The 17,844-nt window shown below is 40.5% G+C and overlaps 1 protein-coding gene across 7 annotated transcripts in view; it reads left to right on the top strand.

The window, feature by feature from the left end:
- Positions 1 to 14,090: 14,090 nt before the first annotated feature.
- LOC311065027 (titin-like) overlaps positions 14,091 to 17,844 on the top strand; it is a 223,490-nt gene continuing 219,736 nt past the window's right edge. For all 7 annotated transcript variants that reach the window (XM_084085185.1, XM_084085189.1, XM_084085191.1 and 4 more), the window contains exon 1: positions 14,091 to 14,312. The gene's annotated coding sequence lies outside the window, so the exon portion shown is untranslated. The remainder of the gene's footprint in view (positions 14,313 to 17,844) is intronic.

The raw sequence follows: 17,844 nt of genomic DNA on the forward strand, positions 1-17,844 counted from the left end.
ATTATGACCCTACTATAACTATCTAACACTATCAATACTCAACACCAGCAACATTCTTAGCGATCTCACACTGTTTCTTCAGGAACAGTACTTTCTAGTTAATAATAATATAGCCTAGATAAGGCTATTTCACAAATACAAATAAATAGGATGTCGTGCAAAATACAAAAAAATATTTGAAAACAAAACTATGAGAGAGAGAGAGAGAGAGAGAGAGAGAGACTCTGGTCCATAGCTTTAGGAGGACAACTCTAACGTGGACCAGGGCTAGGCAACCAACTGGAGTTCAAAGACCTCTGAAAGTCTTATGTCAAAGAAATGTGACTTATGTGCTGTGCTGACAGTATTGTGCATGTCGTTGGCTCGTTGCCATTTAGAGTTAAATGAACACATAGGATTTTACAGTGTAGATTGGGGGTCCCAGACCCCCAATCTACACTGTAAAGTTCATTTAACTCTAAAGTTCCCTTACGGTGAGTGTTTATTTTGTGCGACTAATGAGTACATGCACACTGAACGTGATTATAGGGGAGATGGAGTGAAACAAGGTCTATTTTTCAGCAAGAATAAAATCAACCTGTATGAATGGAGGCATCAACCCCCCTCCCCCCAATATTGTGGTTGGGGATTTTTGATTGATTGATTGATTGATTGAATACTTTATTAACAACATTTTCAACAGTACAGGTAGCACAGTCAAAAGGTTATGCTAAAAGGATAACACAAGGGGGCTTGTTTCCATTGGGGTCCATTGTACTCAATTCATTAATAATACACGATAATACAATGTTGGAATAAAACTCAGTAGCATCAATAGGTATACTGTATTAGAATGGAGGGGTGGGGGCGGGGGGCAGAGGATTCTACTATCAAGGTGTTCAAGGAGTTTAACTATATGCTCAATTCAACACTGGTATATAATGTCTTAACTAATAAACTGTTTCATACGTAATGGTTAGATGTTAAAAATGTGCTGTATATTTCTATATTTTAAGATGGACAAATTGTGTTTGGTTTCCTGTGCTAGACATTCTGTATTCTGTGAGTGAGTTGAATGACATGTTTATTTGCAGTTTGTTTGAATAAAGTTTAGTTTACTGTCCGTGTGTAGTTGATCCTATAACTGTGATGAAAATGCTTTCCTCTGAAGATGTGTTTTGTTTAGGACTAAATGTTAGGATTTGGTTATGTAACATTTTTAACACTTTAAGACCGGGAACGCATCTTTGTCATTTTAAGATTTCTTTGGCTACTCAAAAATAGCAGATCTACAAGCTCTTAGTGCGGCACCGAGTGCTGCGCTATGAGCTTGTAGATCTGCTTTTTTTTTTTTACTCAAATCTTTGCTTCTGGGGATTCTACAAATGTCTTCTAAATCCTAATAGTTTTTTTTTTTTATATCGTTTTACCTATGTTGCTATATATCAGTGGTTCTCAAACATTTTTCATGTCAAGGACCACCCAAAATGTATTTGTCCGCGGACCCCCCATCTCAAAATATTTTGTTCCAGGGACCCCCAGAAGCAAAGATTTTAGTTAAAATGTATATATATATATATATATATATATATATATATATATATATATATATATACATTTTATATCACTATATAAAAAATAGAAGATCTACAAGCTCATAGTGCGGCACTCGTGTACTTGAGTAAAAGTACAAAAATATTGGCATCAAAATATACTTAAGTACTAAAAGTAAAAGTACTCATTATGCACAATGTCCCATTTCACAAGTTATCATTATATAAAATCCTTTGAAAATAGGAGCAGATCTACAAGCTCACAACACATCGCTTTGTGAGCTTGTAGATCTGCTATTTTCAAATAGCCAAAGTATATAGGTCTGAAATGGTTAATGTATGTTTTTTAGCCGCTTGCTGAAAGCTGGCGGCTCTACAGACAGACTAAGACCTAGTCCGACACCCAAGCGACACCTGAGTGACACCTAAGTGTCATTGGCTGTCCTGGCTGTCCTTCACTCCTTTAAGCCAATGGCGACACGAATGGGGAGACGGCCCGGCCCCCACAGTAACCGTGCTCCGCTGCGCTCCCCTCATTCACAGACAGTGCACGTTTTACTGCAGCCTCAGTCAGGAGGGTTAGCCTAAATGCTAGCGTGCTTCATTAGACCTAGTTTGGCTATTAAGTTATTATTTGGCCATGTTCACACTGACTTCAATCTTAGCTATTGTTGGGAAGACCCGTGTGGTGTCACAAAATGTTGCCACCACTTATATAAAAAACATTAGAGCGTTTAGCGTCGCAGATTCTGTGACGCTAAACGCAATGTTGCCAGGTTTGGCGAGACAAACAAGAAATCCAAAAAACAAGTAATCAGGTCTATGAAAAGATTGGGGCAAAAAAAGCCTGCCGCAAGCGGCTATATTATGACTTTTGTCATTTCTTGTTTGATAATAATCAAAATCTACAAAGTAACTAACTAAAGTTTTCTAATAATTGTAGTAGAGTAAAAGTACAATATTTTCCTCTGAGATGTAGTGGAGTAGAAGTAAAAGTATTGAAAATGGGAAATACTCCAGTAAAATTGTACTTAAGTACAGTACTTGAGTACATGTACTTAGTTACTTTACACTAGCCTGGTAAACCCTCCCTCCGGAAATCTCATTTCCATTTGAAATCAAATGGAAATGAGATTTCCGGAGGGAGGGTTTACCAGGCTAACTTTACACCATTGCTCAGTACCTCTGTCTCTCTCTCTCTCAATCTCTCTCAATAGCCTACCTCTCTGTCTCTTTCTTTCTTTCTCTCTCTCTCTCTCTCTCTCTCTCTCTCTCTCTCTTTCTCTCTCTCTTTCTCTCTCTCTTTCTCTCTCTCTCTGTCTCTCTCTCTCAGTCTCTCTCAATACCCCCCCCTCTCTCTCTCTCTCTCTTTCAGTCTCTCTCAATACCTCTCTCTCTCTGAGCTGAGCTGATGCACTATAAATAGTGTTATCTGTTATACATGTGTGAAGTCCAGACAGCAAGCTATTTATAAATGTCCTAAACACAGAGCGAGCGAGTGAGAGAGAGAGGAGGAGGAACCAGAGAGACATGTTTGACTTTCCTGTTGCTCAAATGTGGCACAAAGAACAAATTATAAACAAGACAATGATGTTTTATAGAATTACAACACAATGTTTAATGAGCAAAATAGTTTCTTGCTTATTCTGATATGATAATACTGTAATGTAACTCTGGGTTGGGGGTTGGACCGGCAACGTTTTGTAATAGGAATGTCTTTTATTTATAACACCAACACCAACTGTGTCTCGCAGCAACCCAGCTCAGTTAACAGAGAGAAGGGAGGGGGGCCTGAGTCCAGCAGGCATTCTACCAGTGGTTGAAAAAGTACTCACATTTTTTACTTTAGTAAAAGTATCAATACTGTAGAGATACTCTGTTACAAGTACTCTGGAATTCAAAATGTTACTTGAGTAAAAGAACAAAAGTATTGGTATAAATGTACTTTTTATTTAACCTTTATTTAACCAGTAAAACACATTGAGACAGAGTCTCTTTTACAAGTGGGAACTGGCCAAGGGGCAATTACTTAAAATACCAAAAGTAGAGAGCACTCATTATGCAGAATGTCCCGTTTCACAAGTTTTCAAATGGCATTGTGAGCTTGTAGATCGGCTATTTTCAAACGGCTGAAATGTATTGTAATGGCGGCTGAAGTGGTTAATGTATGTTTTGTAATAATAATCAAATTCTACAAAGTATAGTAACTAAAGTTTTCAAATAATTGTAGTGCATGGAGTAAAAGCACAATATTGCCTCTGAGATGTATAGTGGAGTAGAAAAAGTACTGGAACTTGGAAATGCTCCAAGTAAAAATACCTTGAAATTTTACTTACGTACAGTAATTACGTAAATGCACTTAGTTACTTGGTTAGTTACCACTTAGTTACCACTGATCATATACTGATATAGTATATTGTATACAGTTCATTGTCATTGTCTCATCAATGTGTGTCAACTGTCGAGAGATTTGAAACTAGCTTGGAAGTATTCCACTGTTTTTTCTTTTCAGTGACTATGGTTTGGATAAATGGATGGATAGATAGATAGATAGATAGACAGACAGACAGACAGACAGACAGACAGACAGACAGACAGACAGACAGACAGAAAATAATATGTTGGATTCATGTTCATCTGACATTTCATTTATTTTTCGGGGACTGATATTTACATATTGTACACACACATAAAAAGCAGCAGGTGTAAGGTTAAACATATGTTGAGGTCCTCATCATAGGGTCCTCATAGCAGCAGCTGAGATTATAAATTATAAATAAGGTGCAACAAAGTAGCATAGCAACATATTTGCAGGAAATGCAGAATGTCCCATTTCTTCTTTTTTTTACCAAAAAAGTTCTCAAAATGTGTCTAAATGTTTGTTTAAATAGCCAGTCTACAAACTCACAATGCATTAGTATTGTGAGTTTGGATGGATGGATTCTAGGGTTCAAGTTAATGGGAAAATGTCTCCAAGACCACAGGGGGCGTGGTTTGACGTCACTCCAAGACTCCATCCACTCACCTCACCTGTGTGGCTGTAGCACAACAACAACGCAGCTTCAGTGGAAAACTTGGTCGAATAACTAATAAAAACTCTACATTTGGAATTATTACAAATAACTTTCACATATGGACTCCTTGGGCGTTTCTCCGAGGGTAGAACACTGAAAGAACTTGTTCTAACAAACCACTGGGGAATTAACGTTAAGTAAGTATAAGCACTGAAACATGACTGTCGTATTTTATGGGACAGTCATGGATGAACTTCAACCTGGTCTTTGCACTTTGTCCCTTTTTGGCCCGTACATCTACATACACGTTCATATATCAAATATAAAGTGCTTATTCCATGGCCACGGATGTTACACTTATGTACGGGCCCTAAGAAGTACCCGTATCTTACGTATTGTTCAATAAAATGCATTTTAATCCGATCGGTGGCTATTTTCTCCCCTTCTTCCTCAATGACTGGAAGTGGCGATGTTGCAGCAGGTGAAAGGTGGTATTACACTTGATGGAAACAATGACAGTCAGGCACAGACGGGATTAAAACACCACTTTATGAAACAAATAGTGAATATTACGGAACACAAGTGTTCCGAAGGGACTGGTAACATCCGTGTTTTTTGGGTAAAGCACTTTATACCAGGGGTTTTTCAGGCCAAGGACCCCTTAGCTGAGAGAGAGATGAAGCATGTAGGGACCCCCACACTAGTGTCGCAGATTCAACTTTTTCATAGATTTCATAGATAGCTTCTTTATAGTGTTGTTTGACAGCACTATCATTGTGTAGCGTACTAGCGTTGTGTTTGATTCATGTTAATGTGGATTTTCAGACAGTTACCACTTAAACCCAATACTTAGAAATGTTGTAGTTGGTCTGCTCTTTTTTCACTCTACACCTCTCGAAAGTAGTTCAGCGCGAGACATTTTAGCTATTTTCTGCTAATGTTCCACTCCGAATAGGGACACTACTTTAACCACTTGAACCCTAGTGTGACACTAGGGTTCAAGTGGTTAAACATATCATACATAGATTTGGTGGCCCCCCATGTAGCAACTCTGAGGACCCCCTAGGGGTCACGGACCCCCTGTTGAAGACACCTGCTTTATACTTTGAATTCGTACTTGAATGGAGCCTATGGAGGACAACAGGCAGATTCCAGTGGATATTTGGTGTTGGTTCCCCAAGACTGACAGACAGAGATACACAATGACGTGGGAATCGAGAAAAGAGAAAAGAGAAATACACAGCTTACAAAAATAAGATTATTTCTGTCATTTCTCTTTATTTACTTTCTCCCTCCCTCCCTATGTTTCTCTCTTCACAGTAACATCCTCAGTGTTATGAGAGATTTCACAGTGTCTCTTTCAGCAGCTGTCTCTCTGCTACAACCCACTATCATGCTGTTATTGGAGCAGTGGTGGGAACTGAAGTAAGTAAATGTATTCAATTACTCTACTTAAGTAAAATAATTTAGGTATAGTACCTTTACTTTACTCGAGTGTGTAATACTTCGCACTGCATCTCAGAGTCAAACATTGTACTTTGTACTCCATTACAATTATTTGAAAACGAAAAGTTACTTTGCAGATTTGGATTATTCTTTACCAACACAGATACAGTACATGAACCACTTAAGCTATATTTTATACATGGTCTGTTAAAAAATAGCAGATGTACAAGCTCAGATGCGTTGTGAGCTTGTAGATCTCACGCACACACATTTTGAAACATTTTAGTGCTTTTACTTTGGTACTGTAAGTATATTTTTGATGCCAATACCTTTGTACTGCAAAGCTGCAAAGGCCGTCGGGATCGGGACTTGAACCTGCGACGCTCTGTCAGGCTACACTGAGCCTAGGTGCCTGGACCGCTACGAGTAACGAGTAATATTTGACTTTCTTTTTAGTAAGGAGTTCAACACTGGTCCAGGCCACAGAGGAGTCCTATGCGGCAGTCATCCTTCACTTCAGGCTCTGGTGATGAGCTCACACACTCCACACAGCTTCCAGTTGTCTGGATTCGTCATGGTGGGAAATTCCCAGTAACAATCTGATGAATGCCGGTAAGTGTCTAAAGATCTGTGTTGAAAAGACTGTGGCTGCTAAGTAGATCGGGCAATACAGGCCTATATGGTTGAACCTCCCAAGTATTGACACAAAAGGTTGATTCTAGTACTATTGGGCATGCTAAACAGCATACAAAAAAACTAGGAAGATGTAACTTCCGGAAAGGTGTCATTTTCAAGATGGCTGTCGGGAGCTTAAAGCTTAAAATTACTATTCAACCTAGAAAGGTGATTTTGGTGTCTAACCCTAGGGTTTTAGGGCTAAACTAAAGGAAATAAGGAATGTGATTGAATCATTGAAATTACCATCAGTTAATTATTTATTATTATTATTTTAATTGAAAATGAACACAATATATATATAAATTATGAAATATATTATATAATATAATTATAATAATATATTTTTTTTAAATCTTTTTTTTTGGACGCTTGTATCTATTACTTATAAAATGACTTAGATAACCACAAGGTAGTCTAGTAATACAGTAAGCCATGTTTACCAGCCCATTGTAGGTACTTGTTGTCAAGTCACTATTTGTCACCATCCTCCGACTCTTCTGGAAGAAACTTGTTGTGTTTTTGTTTTCTCTGACCATTTGGCAGCGACCAGTCACCATTGTGTTTCACCCATTGATGCTTGAACTCATTCAGATGGTGTCAAAATGGTGTAATTTAAAACCTCACACAGACTCTGGGTCCATTTGGTTACCCTCAGTTACATTTGTTACTCTCAGTCTCATACCTTTGTCTGTGAGTTAACATTCAGGATTTTACTGTGTGCTGTGTAGTTCAATCAGTCTGTTTGTCTGTCTTGTTTTAGTTGCAACTATCGATTATTTTCAGAGCGATTATTCTATTAATTACTTTTTCAATCAATCAAATAATCAAGAAGTGCAGTTTTTTTTTTATTCTGTCGGCTAATTCCTTTCATGGGGTCGCCACAGCGGATCATCTGATTCCATCTGCTTCTGTTCTCTGACCGTCTTCAGCGGTCACTCCAGCCACCAGCATGGACAAAAAAAGGTAGGATAGTACATCAACGGGATATATAGAAGGAAGATGGTTTTATATGCAATTAGTTAGTTTTGCATTATTTGTGTGTGTGTGTGTGTCAGCACTATGCTGATTTAATCTACCCTGGCTGTGGCTTCTGAAACGCGTTTGATCTTTCACTCAAACAATTCTGAAACTCGCTTTTCAGCTGTATTTTGACGTGGGTTTTAGCTACAGTGCCTGTCTATGTTCAGTTCCATGAACACACATACAGACAACAAAAAGGAGAAGTTAACTCCATGCCCTGGCTGTGACACCAACGCATTATACTGAATGGAGAGACTGGGGTTGGGTTGCACATTTGATGGGGTTTGAAGTAGGCTACCGTTAACTGTTGGCTATTGTCTTCCTTAGCCCATTAAAGGAGAATTTCGGACTACGTTTTTCTTACCTTTTATATGATATTACTATATCCTAGGACGAGTGGTATCTATAGCATGCGATCTAGAGCATGGATCTTCCGCTCAGGTTTTTAGCTGCAGTGGACGTGGGATGGAGTTATGAAATGTTTCTACTACCACTCGTCCTAGGATATAATATATCATAATTAAATATCATAAAATCATATAGAAGGTAAGAAAAACATAGTCAGAAATTCTCCTTTAAGACTGGGAAAGCATCTGTCATTTTAGATTTTAACCATTATTTTATACTTTGGCTATTCAAAAATAGCAGATCTACAGGCTCATAGCGCCGCACCAAGTGCCGTGCCATGAGCTTGTAGATCTGCTATTTTTGAAAAATCATGAAAATTAATGTGTGCAAATCTTTGAATATATATATTTTTTACAGCGAACATTTGTATCTCAAATCTTGGCTTCTGGGGGTCCCTGAAACTAAACATTTTGAGATGGTTTGCCGCGGCCAAATACAATGCAACTTTGGGTGGTCCCATGTTATTGCAACATAAGTGTTTCAGAAAACTGTTAGGATTCAGAAGACATTTGTGGAATGGGCCCCAGGTCTTAATGGGTTAAGTAGCCTACCATCAACTATGTATGCTACTGTAGGCTACTACAGTGGTATTTGGTACTATCTGTGTGACAGTATTGATTGATTGAATACAGTTTGCAAAAAGCACAGATGTACAGTTATACAATAACGCTAAAAGGATAACACAAAAAGGCCTCAGGGCTTGTTTCCATTGTGGTCCTATATGTATTCAATTCATCAAGACATACAATACTATACAAGAAAGCATCAATACTTGGAGCAGTAAAAGTATATTTACAGAAAAACTGTGGGGAGGGCGGGGGGTAATTTCTTTAGGTAAGCTAGAAGACTTGTCTAGGTCCAGTTACAAATTGTAGACAGGTGCTCTTTTATGACGGTTATGAAGGAGGGTAGGGTAGCATGGGAACGCAGTCTCATGGGCACGCACTTGCGGGTGCTCAAAAGACTGGCGAGCACTAGACCTAGACCCCACGTTGACAACCACTGAATTAGAGCCTTGACACCTCTAGATACTAGAGGTGTCAAGGCTCTAATTCCTAGAGTCTAGAAGGACCAATAGAGAGGAGCTTCCATCACACCAACACGTCACTCGCTGCCAGGACAAATGATTAGTCATTAAAATTACAAAGCTTTGAACAGCTGGCTGTGTTGGTGTTAATATGACGTCTGTGTTGTATTAGCCACATATAAATAGGCCCGTCACAATTATTACATAATCGTCTATTCACAATTATTTTAGATAATCGCAATTATGTTTGCATAATCGTCATAATCGTTTCCAGGTTGGAAAATGTTCACACATTTTCAAAAATATAAAAAAGCAGTTTGTGACGTGTTGTAAACTTGTAGATCTGCTATTTCTGCTTTTGTGCTTTTACATATATGTATAAAATAATTAAATGGCAATAATTTCTTTGTATATTTCAGTTATTTGTCATATCTGCCATGTGCAATTTTTGATTACAAAGCCTAAAAGGCTTCATAAGTTCCAATGTTCAATGGCCAAACACACAGTTAAATCGTTAATCACAATTATTTGAGTGACAATTAATTGTCAACTTAAATTTGTAATGGTGACAACTCTACATATAAACCTGGATCCCAGATCTACAAGCTCACAATGCGTCACCTCTCCATGCGATGTGATGTTGTAGATCGGCAACTTTCGCAATTCGTTGTACGGTAATCTCTCAAGTCGGATTCTGCAGAACAGCAGAATCTGTCAGCACTACTGCCTTAGGGCACGGTCACACCGCACTTTTATTTTACCTATGGGGCGGACTCTGCCAATGCTTTGTCAATGCAAATGCGTGGATTCTTGGAAAAAAATTGCAAGACCATATGGTCTTGCTCATCTTTCCGCTTGTCGCACACATCTTGCGTTTATGCGCTCTATGCTGCTTGTCCCACTCTGTCTGTCCAATCGGGTGAGTTGAAGGCAGACCGTCCCAAGACTCAGGAAGCGACATGGTGCTTGTGATAGAGCAACTGGTTGTTGCTGTTGCATGGGAGGGTCCTGAAAGTGAGTGACAGGTGGGTCACTCTGTTTATTTAGAATGCGCTGGCTGCAAAAAACTGTGGCCGCGCACAACCTGAGTTTAACAGTGGCCAACCATGTTTTGGTGTAACCGCCCTTATACATGTAATGTTGTGCTAGTAGGAAATAGGATTAAACACAGAAGGGAGCCAAATCGAGTTCCTGTGCTGAGTAGAGTGTGTGTTTTAAGTAGTACCAAAATTGTCCTTAAGTACAGTACTTGAGTAATTGTATTAGTTACATCCCACCACTGCATAAGAGCTCCTCTTAAGTTACAGTTATGTGTACAGTCAACACGTGACCTTCCTTCTGTAGTGGGAGCCCTGTTACAGAGCACTGCTTCTCAAAGTGGGGGTTCCAGAGGTTCCCTGTTTGTTAATATTGCATCAAGATTAGTTTAACCACAAATAACCACTGGTGGAACAAGTCAAAACCGCAAAATCGGTAGTGTGCTCACAATTTTTTTTTGTCTTCACGTTTTTATCAAAACTTTTTATAGACACTGAGCGATTCTGTTAACGAAAAGCCTGATAGCCTACATCGTTGACAATGCTGCACCGTGCAAATGAGTGATAATCGTAGTAGGAATGGACTTTGGTTTTGGCAGCTGTTTGCTGTAAACGATTTTGCGCAAAATACATTTGGAGACAATAGAGGCTTGTATTTGTAAATGTTGCATAGGCCCTCCTGTTGATAGTTGAGGGGGTATGATGATAATGCTTTAACCCAGCGGTTCTCAAACTATGGGTCGTGACCCAAAGTGGGGTCGCGGGAAGGTGCCGTTGCGGTCGTGCAGTAGTGATGAGCGGGCCGACCCGTAACCGGCGGGTCCCGCGGGTCAACCCGCGGCGCTGGTGGTCGAGTCAGGATTTCAGAGGCAATTATGCAGGCTGCGGGTGAGCGGGTCAGCCTCTCTCACACGCAAAAAAAAAAAAAAAATCACATGCTCTTGTTTTGTCTTTATTCCTAATAAGAATAAGAATAATAACAATAACACAGTTTGAATACACTTGGGGTGTATACTTGAAGATTATTTTCTAACCATGATAGAATTATAGGTACGACCCGCGGGGCTCAACGCGGGGCGGGTTGAGCCATAGATTTATATATGGTTTTGCGGGGCGGGTTGAGGTGGGTTGGGTTCCACGGGTCCATTTGGTTCCATCTGTACCGTCGCAGAGTTAAATTTAGATTGCGATGTAACGTTACTGTGCGGGGACGCCGGGGAGATCATTCTCACAGACAGACAGCCAACAGTTGCCACGATGGAGAAAAACGCCACTGTCGGTGGCCAAAGATAAAATTGAGAGGTGGATCAAGATGGTTCTAGCAACATGTTTTGGCTAAATGCTCCCGTTTACATTACAAATATGTGGACATTGAACCACCTCCATAGCTTTTATTGATCATAGGGTTTTAGTTCCTGGGGGGCGGTGGATTCGCCAAAAAAATGCCCTCATAATAAAATGCCCTCATAATATGGGGTTGTGGTATAAAAAAGATTGAGAACCCCTGCTTTAACTCCTTAAGACCGGGAACACATCTGTGTCATTTTAGATTTCTTTGGCTATTCAAAAATAGATCTGTGTGATGGTGAGGGCCGGGCCCCTGGAGTCCTGGGCCGCACCCCCTGGCCCTCTCTGACGCGCAAGTAAATGTACTTAGTTACTTCCCACCACTGCATAAGATCCTTAAATTAGCTCTTATGCAGCTAAGTTATGTGAAGGGTCAACCGGTGACCGTGTCTCTGTAGTGTGAGCCCTGTAGTTTAGAGCAGTTCTCAAACTGTGGGTCCAGGGGGGTCCCCAAATTATTTTGGGGGGTCTTCGGGTGATTTGTTTTCTCACTCAACAGTAAACAAACCAACATACAGTATAAGTGTATACAGGCCCAGGGTATCTGCACATTTCTAAAGTGACAATTTAAGAACTTTTAAGAGCTTTGTAATACCTCTAAAATGAAAAATAAAATATAAATAATAATAAACTATTACTGCATGAAAAGTAAGTACGTGTTTGTGTTATGTAACCACATGATCCATCCGTCTGTCTGTCTGTCTGTACTTGCCGGCCTTTATTTACATTCAAATTTGTCATAAAGCTGTCAAATTATTCTAGTGGAGTAAAAAGTTCATTATTTGCCTCCTCTGAGGTGTAGTGGAGTAGAAGTATAATGTATAATGTATCACAAAATGGAAATACTCGAGTAAAGTGAAAGTATTTCAAAATTGTCCTCAAGTACAGTACTTGAGTAATTGTACTCAGTACTTCCCACCACTGCATAAGAGAGGTTTTGTAACCTCCTCTTTCAGTTATGTGTACAGTCAACCCGTGACCTTGTTTCTGTAGTGGGAGCCCTGTAGTTTAGAGCAGCACTTCTCAGAGTGGGGGTCTATCTATCTATCTGTCTGTCAGTCAGTCAGTCAGTCAGTCAGTCAGTCAGTCAGTCAGTGAGTCAGTGAGTCAGTCTGTGTCTGTTTGTCTGTCTGTATGTGTTTGTGTTATGTAACCACATGATCCATCTATCCATCTATCCATCCGTCTATCCGTCTATCCATCTATCCGTCTATCCGTCTATCCGCACGCGGCAAAAACAGCCGATCTACAAGCTCACAGCGTGTTGCCCTGTGACACATTGTGAGCTTGTAGATCAGCTATTTTCGCTTATAAGTTACAGATTAAAGATTGTTTGGATTAATCACGCTAGCAATATTCAGAAGCATCAATCAAACCCTAATGGTCTCAGATCATGAAAGCAATGGTTAAACCCTGGCTGTATATAGAACAGCAGGAACATACAGTAATGTAGGTTTAGACTGATGAACATCATAATTTTACATGTTGTGCTAATTGTTTATGTAACTCTAGTACGGGGGGGGGCTCCTTTCCTTTCACGCTGTTTCATAAATCACAGTATGGGACCCTGGACTGACAAAACCTTTCAGTCGTGAGATTTTATTTTGCTTTAATCCAGTGGTTTTCAACACTTTCTTTTCATATCAAGGTGCATTATTTATTCAGCATTTGAGCCACAAACCACCGTTTGATGAGATTTAGACTCTCAGACCCAAGACTTCGAATATTTTGTTATCGTGGGATACGATTTTGTCCATAATTCCATGCTGTAATGATGTGGTAATAGGGGAGATAACAGGTAAATGGTAAATGGTGCATTTATATAGCGCTTCTATCCGAAGCGCTTTACATTGATAGTGCCATTAACCCATTCATACACCGATGGCGGAGGAAACCATGCAAGGCACCAACCTGCTCATCGGGAGCAATTAGGGGTTCAGCGTCTTGCTCAAGGACACTTCGACACTAACTCTAGGGGAGCGCCCCAGCCCGGGATCGAACTGTGAACCTTGCGGTTTTCCAGCTCACACTACCCGGCCACTCTACCCCTGAGCCACTGCCGCCCCTAGACAGGCAAACGTTGATCAAAATAACAATTCTTTAGTTAAGTAATGCAGATGTTTAACAATAATTTAACTCTTGAGAGTGTAAAATGAGATAAATGGACCCTTGGTCCATTTATTTGGTTTCATTTTACACTAGCAAGAGTTATATATCTAATAAGGGTCCATTTGGTTACCAACTCTCCATCATTTTGCTGGGGACCACCTGGAACCCCCTCAAGGACCACTGGTGGTCCCCGGACCACTGGTTGATGAGAACCACTGCTTTAATCTCTTGTGTCCATGCATCCCCTCACCTCTGCATGCCTGTCTGGGGTGCGTACTTTGTTAAGTAAAGTGAATGACAGCTGTTGCCTGTGAGCTTGCATAAAATGGCCGCCCCTTTTTTTCCCATGACCCCACGGGGGCCTCGCGGGGCTGACCAATAGGGCGGCCGGCTGAGGCGATGATGCCGCGGACACCCGGGGGTATAAAAAGTAACACCACCCTCTTGCCACTTCTGAGCAGTGTGAGCATTCCCAGCCTTGCCTCGGGTGTAGGGATTGCGTCGGGGAGAGAAAAAACAGAACTACACGGCTGGTCTACACTGTGTAGTTTTGTTTTTTGGGGTTTCCTTGAGGCTCAACTGTTCTCATTTGGATTTTTGGCTGACAACAACTTTGTGGATAAGGAGCTAGTTACCTACGACACACCGCTCCTGGGCACAGCCCCTTCATCTAAAGGCATCCTTGTGGAAACAAGTAAGTGTCTTTTAACTTAAACTTGAGCTTGGGGACCCCCTGGAACCGCCCGCCTGACTTCTTTTGGGGGGGGGGGGGTCCCCCGGAGCACCACACAGAGCAGTGACTCATTAGCTTTGTAACGCCATTTACAGTTAACACCTGGACATAATTGGGAGCTTCAGTGTTGAAGGAGTTGACCTTTAAGGCCTAGCTGCCTCGCGAGCGAGCATTTCATTTTTTTTGTTGGAAAAGCTTTCTTAGCTTTCTCTTATTATTCATCAAAAGGGCCGTTTGCTTTGCTGATTTTCCATTTTCAAGGTTATTACGAGCTCGGAGGAGCGATGTGGGACCTGTCCAAGAATAGCCCTCTGATAGCATTAGAGAGGAGCCTCAGCTGGGTGGCCATGGCTTTTTAAGGGAATCAGCAGCTAGGGGGATATCAGTTGTACCTCCAGCTATGTGCCACATGGTGGCTGTCAGTCAAACGTGGGTGGGGGGAATCGGGGGGTGGGGTGTATTTTTAGACTGTGGTTTTAAGTGCCAGAACTGCTCATTATATATGGACTCGGGTCGGAAGTGAGCTTGTCCTGACCCGGACAGATCCGGTTGTCCTAATTGTTCGGATTAATGTTGAACCAGTGATTGTCAGTGATTGTCTATCGGGTCCATTTGGTTCCATTTGTCAGCTCTCTGAGTTACAGACCCGTGAGGGGTTCGTTTGGACCCATGGTGGTTCCCGGACCCCACATTGAGGAACGTTGTGTTTAACCATGCGTTGACCTGATCTAGATATCAGACAGTTTTATCTGTATTATAGAATAAGAGTTTGTACACACACACAGTGACACACAGTCACACACACACACACACACACACACACACACACACACACACACACACACACACACACACACACACACACTCTAGCTTTAAAATAATATAATTGTGTGTTAAAGTGTTCTTTTATCCACATTGACCCTGGTGTCCCTCTTTTGGCCATGCCGAAAACTCTTAAAAATAGGCCCATACTTAATTCATACACATCGTACACTGGTGTTGGACAGCGAAACATACTGTAGATCTACAAGCTCACAACATACCGCCGCGCAATGCGTTGTGATCTTGTGGATCGGCTGTTTCGCGTCGCATGACGTGTTATGGCTTAAATGGATAAAATTAGTGGATGTGGCCCTGGCTGGCTTTGAGGTAGAGAATAGCAACAGCTGTGATGGAGTTGGATAACACAGTTAAGCAGCTGCAGGGGTCCACGTGAGGCCAAAATAGCCGATCTACAAGCTTCACATGCAGTGAGCTTGTAGATCGGCTAGTTTTGCTGAAGAGATTTGGTGTCGAGGGAAATGCTAGAGGACAATTATACTAATTTCTCCAGTCAACAAAGTATATACATGTTGGGTTTAAGTGGTTAATGCTTAACGTGTTGATCGTTTATTCTAGTCTGATATTCTAGATTGATTGTTGTGGTCTTCACATACATGAGACAGTGTTGTACCATGTCGGGTTTAGGACACAATATGTTTTTAGTATATTGTCGCTCTCGGTGGAAACCTTGTATGTCTGAAAAACGGAAACGTTCCTACATTGGTTCCAATGGATCCAATGGTTATTATTTAGTCTCAAGCTCTTGTTAATACTTTTCATTGGTTCAATATTAATAAAACCCACAGACACACTTAACTTTCACTGTCACTTCAGTCAAGCCCAGAGTTTGTTCCAAAATAGTGGAAAAAAAGCAGATCTACAAGCTCACAGTGGATTTTTGTTTTTACTTTTCCGACCAAGTAGGGATTCATTTACCAGCAAACATAAAAAGATGAAATATGAAGATATACAAAGTCGACAGCAAACAATTTGTTTACAATGTATCCATAGGTCCGGTATAATATTGGTATACTGCTTTCCTTTGGCAACTGTGTGTGTGTGTGTGTGTGTGTGGGGGTGGGGGTGGGGGTGGTGGGGCTTTGGGCCAGGGTGGTGGGAGGGGTGCATGACCTACGCACCAGGACTCACTGGCCACCGTTCAACTTGAGTCTAATATTAAACTAGCATATCATCGCTGTCAGGCAGAAACCTCTTATCTCCATATTTCAACTGTTTGTGTTTTTTCATAAATGAACGCCCTACTTGATCATACAACAGCGTCACACAAAAGCATTAAAAAGTGCAGATCTACAAGATCGATGCTTTTGAGCTACTACTTTGAATTTGATTCCTGAAAAGTTACTTGTTTTGGATTTGGACATCCAGTATGAGGTTTCTACCTGACAGAGACGATTTGCTCTGGTTTGTAATTATAATTGACAGTAATCTTGTGTTTTCTGTCAATGAAAATGAATAATGTTTTGCAACATTGAATTGACAGACAATTTTTTGAGCACATGCATAGCAAATCAGCTACAAAGGCCCAACATATTCAGACAAATGAAGCTATTTTATTTAAAAAAAAACAGTTCTGTTGCCATTTAATGGTGTAAGGGGGATATGTAATAAAGATAATTATTTTTTCATCGGCTTACTGTTTAATCTGAACTGGAAAGAGAAGAACTGGGGAGGCGTTTATGACATAGTGAGTGACATTTCTTGTTGACTTTTAATTAAAGTTAACAGGGGGAGGATTAAAAGTGTTTTTTTTAAAGTGATTTATTATTGGAACAGCTGTAGTGTGTTGTCCCTAATGGGACAGGGCACACAGCGTGAGACATGGGGACAGTCCCACTGCGTGCTGCTGTCTGTCTGTCAGTCCATCTGCTGCATGTCCTCATGTCTCTGTCACTTTGAGGGGGGGAGGGGAGGGGAGAGGTGGGCTTCACAGTGCTGTTGGCCAGTGGTGTAAAGTAACAAAGTACATTTACTCAAGTACTGCACTTAAGTACAATTACGAGGTATTTTTACTTGACTGGAGTATTTCAAATTGTCAATACTTTCACTTCTACTCCACTGCATCTCAGAGGCAAATATTGTACTTTTTACTCCACTGCATTTATTTGAAAACTTTAGTTACAAGTTACTTTGTAGATTTTGATTATTATTACAAAACAGACATTGCCCACTTCAGCCCTATATACATGTTGGCCATTTGAAAATAGCCGATCTACAAGCTTGTAGTAGATCTGAGCTTGTAAGTTTGTAGATCTGCTATTTTCAAAAGCCCTTTCCACATTTTAGACAGGACATTCTGCATAACTAGTACTTTTACTTTTGGTACTTTAAGTACATTTTGATGCCAATACTTTTGTACTTTTACTCGAGTAAATGTTGAATTCCGGACTTTTACTTGTAACAGAGTATTTCTACATTGCAATATTGGTACATTTTCCACCACTGAAACCTGGCAACTTCTACCCAAACAGGATCAACCAACTATAATTCCTTTGTACTACACAAAGAGCTCTATCTGCAAGCTCATGCTGTGAGCGTGTAGATAGATCGGCTATATTTGCTATTTTTGAAAGCGTAGGAGATTTTAGCCTTGTAAGCTCCATACTGTTACAATATGACAAAAAAGAGGAACTTTAAATCACATACTGCAAAG

Source organism: Gymnoscopelus microlampas (genome assembly GCF_963454915.1).
Source record: "Gymnoscopelus microlampas genome assembly, chromosome: 17".
In the NCBI taxonomy this organism is placed as follows: Eukaryota; Metazoa; Chordata; class Actinopteri; order Myctophiformes; family Myctophidae; genus Gymnoscopelus; species Gymnoscopelus microlampas.